Source organism: Leuciscus leuciscus (assembly GCF_965113295.1).
Source record: "Leuciscus leuciscus genome assembly, chromosome: 20".
NCBI classification, from domain to species: Eukaryota; Metazoa; Chordata; class Actinopteri; order Cypriniformes; family Leuciscidae; genus Leuciscus; species Leuciscus leuciscus.
The window spans coordinates 34,564,894-34,575,154 of NC_138744.1; positions in this window are offsets into that span (position 1 = coordinate 34,564,894).

Here is a 10,261-nt window from a genome sequence, read left to right on the forward strand (position 1 = left end):
GTAAACACACACACCCAAATGATCAGAGGACGCGGGTGCTTCGGTCTGCGCAAGCGCCGGAAAGCGACGGAAAAGGTCAGAGGGCGCGGGCGCTTCGATCTGCGCAAGCGCCGGAAATAATCTCTCGCGCGTGTACGTCACTCATTGTTTACACAGAACAGAGATTGTAGGTAAGACGGCTAATCGAAATGGTTTTAATTTGCGCTTATCCAGGATGTTTAAACCGACGTAAAAGAAAACAATTTCGTATGCTCGCGCAAACTCATCCGGGAGTGGTGAGTTTTCACGAATTCCCAATTTATAATCCTTCCCTCTTGAAGTTATGGTTGATCGCTCTTCGGCTGGATATCAACACACCCATAAACGTACTAAAGTTGAGGAGGGTCTGCAGCGATCATTTTTCCCCTGATGATTTTATAAACCAAGGAGAGGATCGCATAGTACTGACATCATCAGCTGTGCCTATGGTGTTTTCTCATCCAACGGAGGTATGTGAACAACGTCTTTGTATGTGTCCTTTGTATTTGTAAAGCTGGCATTACATGAAATGAGCAATAAAATGTATTTCTGCACCATATATTTGGTAAGAATGGTTTTACATGAGAGAGTTATAAGATATGTTATAAGAAGAGAAGATATGTGTAGCCTATACTAAGCAGCTGCTAGTCAAACCAATGTGAAACTATGTGTACTACTCATAAGGGTGCAGTCAATGATACTACTACTACTACTAGCCTAATAATAATAATAATAGTAATAGACAGTGTGGATTCACGAGAGATAATTTCCGGCGCTTGCGCAGATCGAAGCGCCCGCGCCCTCTGACCTTTTCCGGCGCTTTCCGGCGCTTGCGCAGACCGAAGCACCCGCGTCCTCTGATCATTTGGGTGTGTGTGTTTACAAGAGGACAAAAACTATATAAATACTGTTCGTTTTCTCACACAAACCGCTCGTTTCGTGTCTTAAGCCATCAATGTGTACTTACGATGGGGAATTGTTTAATTTGGACGATGGGGAATTGTTTAATTTGGACTTTGTGCATGGTGTTTTGAGACAGTGACCATAGACCTGCATTATATGACTGACAGACAAGAACGGTTTGACCTAAAAATATCAAAATTGAAACTACTCCGAAAAAAAAGACACCTACATCTTGGATGCCTTTGAGGTAAGCTAAAACATACCAAAAATTAATTTCAAAGTGAACTATCCCTTTAAGCCTCAGGCTGAAAGAAATGCAAATTCACACCTGTACAGTAGAGGGCGCAATAAAAAAAATAAAAAAAACTTTCAGTTGTTAAGCCATTCAGGATTGAAGAATAGAACACTTATTTCAGCAATAAGAAATGAAACACAAATGTTTTGCTTATCTAAAGTCATTTTTGTTTATTGTTACGGTTGAAGTGGATCACTGAAGGTCAGCAGCAAAGGCATTGGTTAATAAAGTGATTAAATACATAAAATATATTTGTGTAATTTAATATATTTAATTATTGCAGGTTTGTGTAATATTCTGAGATTGTATTTCACTGTTTTTATTAATTTTGAGTAATACTAAATCTGTTGGGGGTTTTTTTGCAAGTGAGTTGAGTAAATCAGAAAGAAAGAAAGAGCTTTATTGCCAAGTATGCTTGCGCATACGAGGAATTTGTCTTGGTGACAGTAGCTTCCAGTACACATACAATACAAAGTGACAAGACAAGTGACAAGTAACAGGTATAAATAAAAAATAAAATAAAAAAATAGAAAAAATAAAATAAAAAGATTATAAATTATAAATATATATAAAGTTATAAGGTGCTATAATGAAATGTCTGAGGGAAGTATTGCACATGTTTGTTCCACAGTAGGGGAACATTAAGTGTTCATGAGGTAGATGGCCTGGGGAAAGAAACTTTTCCTGTGTCTGGTTGTTTTTGTGCTCGGTGCTCTGTAGCGTCGACCAGACGGTAACAGTTCAAACAGAAAGTGTGCTGGGTGTGACGGGTCCAGAGTGATTTTGCGAGCCCTTTTACTCACTCTGGATGAGTGCAGTACTTTGAGTGTGGGAAGGGTAGTGCCAGTGATTCGCTCAGCAGTCCGAACTATCCGCTGTAGTCTACGGAGGTCGGTTTTGGTAGCAGAGCCGAACCAGACGGTGATGGAAGTGCAGAGGATGGACTGGATGACAGCTGAGTAGAACTGTACGAGCAGCTCCTGTGGCAGGTTGAATTTCCTCAGCTGACGCAGGAAGTACAGTCTCTGTTGGGCTTTCTTCACAATAGAGTCTATGTGAGTGTCCCACTTCAGATCCTGAGAGATGGTGGTGCCCAGGAACCTGAATGACTCTACTGCAGTCACAGTGCTGTCCATGATGGTGAGTGAAGGGAGTGCAGGGGGGTTTCTCCTGAAGTCCACGATCATCTCCACTGTTTTGAGCGTGTTCAGCTCCAGGTTGTTATAACTGCACCAAAGAGCCAGCTGCTCCACCTCCTGTCTGTACGCAGACTCGTCACCGTTCCGGATGAGTCCGATAACAGTAGTGTCGTCTGCAAACTTCAGGAGCTTGACAGAGGTGTCTTTAGAGGTGCAGTCATTTGTGTACAGGGAGAAGAGCAGTGGTGAGAGAACACATCCCTGTGGAGCACCGGTGCTGATGGTGCGGCTGTCGGACGTGATTTTGCCCATTCTGACTAGCTGTTGTCTGTCTGTCAGAAAGCTGGTGATCCATTGACAGACGGAGCTAGGGACAGAGAGCTGGGTCAGTTTGGTCTGGAGCAGTGATGGGACGATGGTGTTGAAGGCAGAACTAAAGTCCACGAACAGAATCCTTGCATAGGTCCCTGGTTTGTCCAGATGTTGTAGGGTGTAATGCAGTCCCATATTGACCACATCATCCACAGACCGGTTTGCTCTGTAGGCAAACTGCAGGGGGTCCAGCAAGGGTCCAGTGATGTCCTTCAGATATGCTAACACCAGTCTTTCGAATGACTTCATGGCCACAGATGTTAAGGCAACAGGTCTGTAGTCATTGAGTCCTGTGATCTTTGGTTTCTTCGGGATTGGGATGATGGTGGAGCGTTTAAAGCAGAAAGGGACTTTGCACTGCTCCAGTGATCTGTTGAAGATCAGTGAGAAGATAGAGGCCAGCTGGTCAGCGCAGGTTTTCAGACAGGCTGGTGAAACACCGTCTGGGCCTGGTGCTTTCCTTCTCTTCTGTTTCCTGAAGATCTGACGCACATTATCCTCACTGATCTGAAGTGCAGGGAGGGAGGGGAGGGGGATGGCTGGAGGTGTTGATGGCTGTGTAGAGAGATGGTCAGGGCGGGTATGGGGTGTCTGATCGGGGGTCTCAAATCTACAGTAAAAGACATTCAGCTCGTTCGCAAGATGCTTGTTGCTGTCGATGCTGGGGGATGGTGTCTTGTAGTTGGTAATGTCTTTCAGGCCTTTCCACACTGATGCAGGGTCGTTGGAGGAAAACTGGTTTTCCAGCTTTTTGGCATAGCTCTTCTTAGCCACTTCAATCTCCTTTGTCAATGTGTTCCTGGCCTGATTATACAAGATCCTATCCCCACTCCTGTAGGCATCTTCTTTGACCTGACGAAGCTGTCTGAGTTTTGGTGTGAACCATGGTTTATCATTGTTGAATGATAAGTAAGTCCTGGTAGGGATGCATAAATCCTCACAGAAACTGATGTATGATGTTACAGTCTCTGTGAGCTCGTCCAGATCGCTGGCAGCAGCTTCAAAAACACTCCAGTCAGTGCATTCAAAACAGGCTTGTAAGACCTGCTCTGTGTCGTTGGTCCATCTCTTTACAGTCCTTATTACTGGCTTAGCAGTTTTAAGTTTTTGCCTGTAAGTTGGTAGAAGATGAACCAGGCAGTGATCGGAAAGTCCTAGAGCTGCTCTGGCGACGGAGCGATATGCATCCTTTGTTGTGGTGTAGCAATGGTCCAAAATATTATTGTCTCTGGTGGGGCATGTAATGTGCTGTTTGAATTTAGGCAGCTCACGTGTGAGTTTTGCCTGATTAAAGTCTCCGAGAATGATAAGAACAGAGTCCGGGTGTTGTTGTTCTGTTTCTGTGATCAGATCAGCCAGCTGTTGCAGCGCCGTACTCACGTGTGCTTGCGGTGGAATGTAAACACTGATGAGAACGAGCGAGGAAAACTCCCGCGGCGAGTAGAACGGCTTACAGTTAAGGAAAAGCACTTCCACATCAGGACAGCACATCTTCCTTAACACAGTTACATCAGTACACCACCTTCTGTTGATGTAAAAGCATGTCCCACCACCGCGCGTTTTACCCGTTGACTCCATATCGCGATCTGCTCTGAACAGCTGAAAGTCCGGTAGATGTAACGCGCTGTCCGGAATGGCTTCGTTCAGCCAGGTTTCCGTGAAACAAAGAGCAGCAGAGTTGGTAAAGTCCTTGTTTTTGCGTGAGAGCAGAAGTAGTTCGTCCATTTTGTTAGGGAGAGAGCGGACATTCGCCAGATGGATGCTAGGCAGCGCCGTTCTGAATCCGCGCTGCCTGAGCTTAACGAGTGTGCCGGCTCGCTTCCCACGCCTGCGCGTCTTATACTGTTTCCACAGTGCAGCGGCGCAACCGACGACAATGTTCCGCAAAACGCCAGAAGAATCAAAAACTGGTTGGTGGTCAGTTGGTGTGCACTGCCGAATGTTCAGCAGTTCGTCCCTGGTATAACTGATAGCGTATGACAAACATAAAACAGGACAAACTAACAAAAACAGTGTAACAACTGGAGAGCTCAACACCGAGGCAGCCATCCGCGGCGCCATCTTGGATGACCTAAATGGCTGCTCATATTTATTCTAGAATTACAATAACCATCATGTTTACACAGCACACACAAACCCTGTGAACTTACGATTATGTTAACATGAGGACAGGAGAGCTGTCAGTCAATAAATGGAAAAACAAAGAAACTTGTGTTACTTATTTAAAAAAGTAACTCAGATATTTTGTTGTAAATTTAAAAGTAATGCGTTACTTTACTAGTTACTTGAAAAAAGTAATCTGATTACATAACTCAAGATACTTGTAATGCGTTACCCACAATGGTCATGAGTACAACAACACTATTAATCCCCATTCCCAGACACGTGCGTGTACCAGGGGCCTCATGTATCAATCTTGCGTACGCACAAAAACGTTGCGTACGCCAGCTTTCACGCTTACGGTCGTATGTACTAACAGTGAAATTAACGCGAGAATGCGTACGTACATTTCTCATTGTTTTTGTCCGTTGGCGACTCTTACAGGCAATGAAGTGAAGTTGCAAACATTACACAACGAATTGTTCTACAAGTCTACCGCACCACCACCTGTGGGAAGCATTGCTATTAATTTGCAATTTATAAAATAATTGACATATATTGTCGAGCCTTATGGGAATATTCTATCAATTTTGCAATTAAGTAAGAACATATAAAAGCATGATGCAAATTGATACAACCCTTAGTCTATGGCAATGGCAGCTTTGGTGTAATGTCCACCTTTATATCAGACCATTTCTTTTTAAGGTCATTTAGGGTAGACTGTGTACAGTTGAGACATGTGTACAGTTGAGACACCTTAAATAACTTGCGTTCGCAGCAAGCACAAGTTGTGATTTTTGCTGTGCACGTGCGTATTTGTGTCCTCTTTGATCGTGGGAAATTTGAACAACGGACGCATCTCCGATCCGAAGATATCGGGGAACGTTTTTTTTTTTCTCTAAGATATGACGTTCACTTCACCATGCACTCTCCACAATGAATATAGCTTATTATCCTTATGTGACTGTTAAACGTAACTGGTATCACCACAAACGTTATTCTGTATTTCATGGTATTGTGTCATGCAAGGTAATTGCAAAATCTAGAGAAATGTGCGAGGTGTCCAGCGGGGGATAGTTGAGACACATATCTACTGTACCCCCGATAGAGTTCTATTAGGAAACACATTGTTTAGTTGTTCAGTGTTATGATAACAGTTTAAACGCCGTAATTAAATTCCGGAGGACAAAATTCCAAATAAATTTTTTTTTTCGTTTCTACCTCCGATAGTAGCACCTCCAATTCACTCTCTGTAAAGTTTCGTTTCTTGCCCCCATTTTCTTACTGCTTTATTTTGCCAAAGTGGACTCATTACCATATTTAAATTAATGTAATTAAGGGAGGAGACTGGGTGGGGCGTTGTGCTCGTGCATGTGCGCTCAATTTTACGTTAACTGGGATGTACAAAGAGAATATGCGTGGGATCCTTCGTACGCAGAGATTCATACATCTGGGGTTTTTTGTGCGTACGCACATTTACAGCTTTGTCCGTACGCAATGTTTTAGTATGAATTCAACGCAAGTCTTTGTACATGAGGCCCCAGATGTGGGCCGGATCTGGGGTCTCATTTATAAAACTGTGCGTGGGAACCTTACTAAAAGTGTACGTGCGGCCGAAAGGCAAAAATGGCGTACGCAAAAAAATATTCAGACTTATAAAACCGTTCGTACGCCAGAACCTGCGCAGAATACACTTTATAAATCCCAGTCAGCGGAAGATTGTGCGCACATGCGTCTCCACCCCGAAATAACCATATGGAGCTTACAACGCCTAGTTTTACTATGCAGATCCTCATCTGCATATCATTTGCATATTATTATTCATCCACGTGATAACGTTTAACGGTACAAGACACATTACATTAATAAAAATCAAGTAGTTGCCTATCCTTGCCTTGTTTTTGAATACATAAATCAAATAGTGTAAAATACATTTCAGAGAAAGTTTTCTCAATCTTTTCCTCTGGCCGAATTGTATTTTTAATTGATTTATATTTTTAATGGAAACAGATAGGCCTTTGGCATTATTTGTACGAAACTATTTTCTCAGACAATCTGGTATTATCATGATAAGCAATTCTCTCTGTGGTTAAAACATTAAAACACAGCACGCCACAGGAAGTGTTCAAAAACATCGCATCCACAACAATATTTCTATTGATTGAATTTGAATATAAAAAATGTTGTAACTTCTCAGTAATGATTTCATGTTTAAGTGTTTAACTCCATTAATTTGAATGGCATATTTAATCTAAATGTTTATATCAGAAGTAAAACATAGTTTAAATCATTATTTTATTTATTTAAACTGTTATTTGCGTCAGTTTCACTAAACGGCCCAACGCGCTCGCTGGCGCGGACATTTAAGGGATGGATATTTGCTTCAAGTGACAGGCTTGGTGAGTGAAATTATATTTGTATTATCTTTCTGTATATGTTTAATTTTCTTTAGATTTTCTGTTAAAGTGACCAAAAAGACACTTAACTCCAGCTCACCATCGGTGTCGCCAAACTGCTCCATCTCCAAAACCTTCGTAGGCATGGGTCAGAGTTTGCGTGCAGGTGCGCACATTTTCCCGTCAAGTTTGTTTTTATAAATCACAACTTATGCGTCGGAAGTGGCGTACGCACAAAACGGGGCTGAAAATGTGCGTACGCCACTTCCGACGCATAAGTTGTGATTTTATATGTGCCACGTTTATAAATGAGGCCCCTGGGCCGACACTATGTTGCTGTCTGGGTTGTCACATTGCTGAGACATCAGAGTCCAAATAAATTGCATGTGTTGACAGGTTTCAGAGATTTATGATTTATTCCCCATAAAACAGGTTTCTAAAGGGTCACATTGAATGACTCGCTCATGAAGACACGACCATATACTGTAAAAAAAGGATAGACAGCGTGTCTCCACTTCCTTCACAGTGGAAAAATTAAGGCAAAATAAAATGTTTAACAAAAATTTACTTGCATGTCATGTACGGGGCTCCGTAAACTATAAAAACGCACATTTGTGAAACCGGAAATCCGCTAATTGTAGTTGTATTGTGAACCCGTAGTTTTGTGTGGACTATGTAGTTTTGACTGGCTAGCTAACTTTTAATGTGGACTACAGACAGACTGGCGTCCTTTGCACAGTTAGGCTGAGCCATAATAACTGGTTCAAGCATAAAAAATACATGCAAGATATTTGTTTTGACCATAACGCTGGCAATGTGAGTTGCTTGTTATTTTTATGTTTTAGTCAAATAGTTAACAGTGTATCTGTTGCATTAACCGTTCAATCGCCATTTTGAGTTCTCTGCACGCACAAGCTTAATGTGTGACACGATGCGTTACATGTGAAACGGTGCATGTTAAATGCCGTTATTAAACGCAGCAGTAGTTTATATATTTCTCTTGTGTGTATTTGAGCGACACATTTGTGAGAAACCGGCAAAATTCCTGTACATTTGCTCTTTCCATTTCGTTAATGGCAGACGGAAGATCAACCCTTTAATATTTGGCTACTTATTTACGATAGAAATGTTACAGCCACTGTCATTTCTTGAACAATAACATGTGGACATCAAAACACGCACACTCATGAGGGTTTAAACTTTTATTTTGAAGTCGTGATAAATGAACAGTTTGCATATAAAGAAACGTATTGATCCTGTGTTGGCGTAGGTTTATAGATAATTTACATTACAAATCTGGTGAAATGGCACACATTGCATTCCCATATGAACGTCATAGCATCAAACTAACTAAAACCAAACGTATAGTGGAAAAACGGACACTTGAACATACGTCTGCGTGATTGGAACTACCTAAAAACTTTGGAAAAAATGTATTTTTTAGTATGTCCCATTGGATTACATGGAGAGGGCAGGTTCATGACCTGTACTGCAGCCAGCCACCACCAGGAGGCGATCGAAATGCGTTCACTTTTCAGACAGTCACTTGCCGCCACCTACTGGTATAACAATGTAACTGAAGTCGCTTGAGTCATGGAAGTCATTTTTATGTACTTCTGGCAGTAAAATAAGCTTATATAAAGACCAAATCATGCTAAGAAACAAATAGCCTACTGTCATATACGGTGAAACCTCCAAAACTTAAAAAAATACTGTGAAACAGATTTTTGGTCATAGCACCCAAAACTAATTCTATTGTACGTTTTATTAACACTCTTATGTGCAGTGAAGTCCAAGGTTTTATAATGACCTTTGTAGTATGATATATTGATGCTCCTGAAATATAACCCAGGAAGTTATGATAAATTGTTTTTGTAAATATGACTCATCATGTACATGATATTCAGTCCGTATGAGGGTATGATTCAAAGTTTTCCCATGGTCTAGTGTTAAAAAAAGCAAATAATGTATTTCTTTTTTTTTACTTAAAATAATAAACATTACATGTTTATTGGCTTTGGAAACATTTTTGTTTGGTATCTGTCAATTACAAACTGTACATACAAATACAAATAATCACTATAATACGCTTTCACAGACAAAGGAGGAAACCACAGATGATGACAGTAATATTGTTTCCTTGTCTTGAGGGAATGAGGGAAATCACCCAATAAAGTAATCTCTTAAATGCATTTGATACTTCTCTCTCTCTCTCTCTCTCTCTCTCTCTCTCTCTCTCTCTCTCTCTCTCTCTCTCTCTCATCTCTCTCTCTCTCTCTCTCTCTCTCTCTCTCTCTCTCTCTCTCTCTCTCTCTCTCTCTCTCTCATAAGTGTAATATAACCCACAGGTGCTTTAAAAAAGTATTATGACATGATGATCATAAAATATGATATAAGGTATGTTTATGAAAACACCTCCCATATGATCATATTTCGTTTGGACAGGTTTCACACACATAAATGTAAATGTTATGCAAAAAAATGCAAAAGGAAAGTTGTAAAAAAAAACTTATTTTAAGATCCTCAGTTAATTTAATTTGTTGATTGTTTACCACCCTGTGTGTGTGTGTGTGTGTGTGTGTGTGTGTGTGTGTCTGTGTGTGTGTGTGTGTGTGTGTGTGTGTGTGTGTGTGTGTGTGTGTGTGTGTGTGTGTGTGTGTGTGTTGCTTTAAATGATTTAAATGATGGCAAAAATACAATAATAAAGTAACAAGTATCTGAGAATTAGTATTGTAATTAATGGTAATTATAAACATACACTATAAACTCTCAATCTGTCTCACTCTCTCTTAGAGGCAGATTCAGCAATGACTGATTATCCACATTTACAGTTTAACCAAAGCCTGATCAAGGAAAAAGATCAATCACCAAACAACAGGACAACAGGGAGTGAAAACAGAAATACAGGAGATGAAGATGAAATACAGAATAAAAAATCTAACAGAAAATAAAGTAAGCTTAGAAAATATAAATATAAAAGTAAACTAATTCATGTAAAGGTAGTAATTTGCCAGACTAATTCTCTCTCTCCTCTCTCT